Raw genomic sequence first — 1,793 nt, forward strand, 5'->3', positions numbered from 1 at the left:
CTTCACGGCACCAGAGCCACACCTCCAGGAGGCCGTGCTAGACGTGCCTGCGCAAGAGTCCCACGCCCTGGACCCACGCTCCCCTTTCCTGGCGCACATGCAGCCGCTCTTTGAGGCGTACTGCGCCAATGTGTGGCCCCGTTGGCCGCGCTCCTAGTGGAGCTCGCCACAACCCATCGCCACGTTGTTGTCCTCCATGACCGCATGGCGCTGTTCACGGTGGCCGAGGCCACGTGCTTGCCCAGCACCGAGGCCCTTAGCATGCACTGCCTCGCCACCTCCTACAACGTCGGGTGGGCGGACCGAGAGCATGCCCTGCTGCGCCGCCCTGGAGTTCGTTGCGCTCGCCATGCGGATGGGGCAGGAGCACCGGTGGGCACCCGGTGTCGGCATGGTCATCAACACCTACCGTGCGCTCGAGGGCGACTTCCTCGACGTGCTCTAGGGGATCTCGTCTTCCGACGGCCGTAGGCTATTCGCCGTCAGGCCTCTCAGCCCGATGCTCCTCCCCGGCGCCTACGTGAGTAGTGGGACTGGCAACGAAAGCTCGTGATGGCACGAGTGCCTGGACTGGCTCGACGCGTAGCCACCGCTGTCGGTGCTGTACGTCTCGTTCAGCACGACATCATTGCTGCATCGCCTAGAGCAAGTTTGTGAGCTGGCCACCGCGCTGCGGGACAGCGGGGCGCGCTTCGTGTGGGTGCTCTGCGACGCCAACCGCATGGACCTACGTGGCGTCGGGGAAAAGGATGCCACGGTCGGGACCCTCCATGCCACCACCGCGTCCGAGCTTGGCCCTGGTGATGTGCCACACTGGCATAGTGGTCATTGGGTGGGCGCCACAGCTGGAGATCCTGGCGCGACAGCGGCGTTCATGAGCCACTACGGCTGGAACTCCACCGTGGAGAGCCTCAGCCACAGGAAGCCCATCCTGGCGTGGCCCATGCATAGCGACCAGCCCTGGGACATTGAGCTCGTCTGTAAGTACCTCTGTGCCGGTGTGCTTGTGCGCCCCTGGGAGCGGCGCCACAATGTGACCCCCGTGGCCATGATCCGCGACGCCATAAACAGGGTTATGTCCTCGGAGGAAGGCGCCAAGATCGGGTGACGGGCAGCCGCGCTCAGGGAGGTCGTCCGTGGCACCGTGGCCGAGGGCGGGTTGTCTAGGTGGGACCTGGATGAGCTCATCACGTACATGACGACGTGATCCATGGTCCGTGCAGCGACTGTGCCACATTGTGGCATTCGTGCGGTGACTTCGTCCACCATGCTGGCGCTGCCATGTCGCCTGGAGGCCGTGCCGGATGGGAAATGGGCCTACGGTGAACAACTTGACAAGTTCAGGGGCTCATTTTTCGTGTTTGCAAGTTCGTGGACCGAACTAGCACAGGCCGACAAGTTAAAGGGCCGTCATTGTATTTCACTCTTTAACTAAATATCAGAAGAGAACAGACAAATCAGGGCAGTTATTCAGTTACCTTAGATCTGCATGGAGTACTTCATGATGTTTTTCTAAAATCAATACAAAATTATAGAAAATTTAAATTCAGGAAGTTTATATCTTCACAATCTGAATAGTCCCCACAAAAAAGGGATATCGCGATGCGATTGTCCAAAAAAGGGATATCGCGATGCGATTGTCCAAAAAAGGAAACACTACCATAGATTGCCGTGAGTAAAGCGACAGAGTATAGGATAATTCATACATAACTATCTTTGCTGCTGGTGAAATATAATATTTACACTGGAAACCTAACTTTATAGAGATTTAGATATACGCAGCCAAAATTATT

The 1,793-nt window shown here is 57.6% G+C and overlaps 1 pseudogene; it reads left to right on the forward strand.

The window, feature by feature from the left end:
• Nucleotides 1-1,207, forward strand: part of LOC136468596 (cis-zeatin O-glucosyltransferase 1-like) — a 9,852-nt pseudogene extending 8,645 nt beyond the window's left edge.
• The last annotated feature ends 586 nt before the right edge of the window (nucleotides 1,208-1,793 follow it).

Source organism: Miscanthus floridulus, chromosome 8 (genome assembly GCF_019320115.1).
Source record: "Miscanthus floridulus cultivar M001 chromosome 8, ASM1932011v1, whole genome shotgun sequence".
NCBI lineage: Eukaryota > Viridiplantae > Streptophyta > Magnoliopsida > Poales > Poaceae > Miscanthus > Miscanthus floridulus.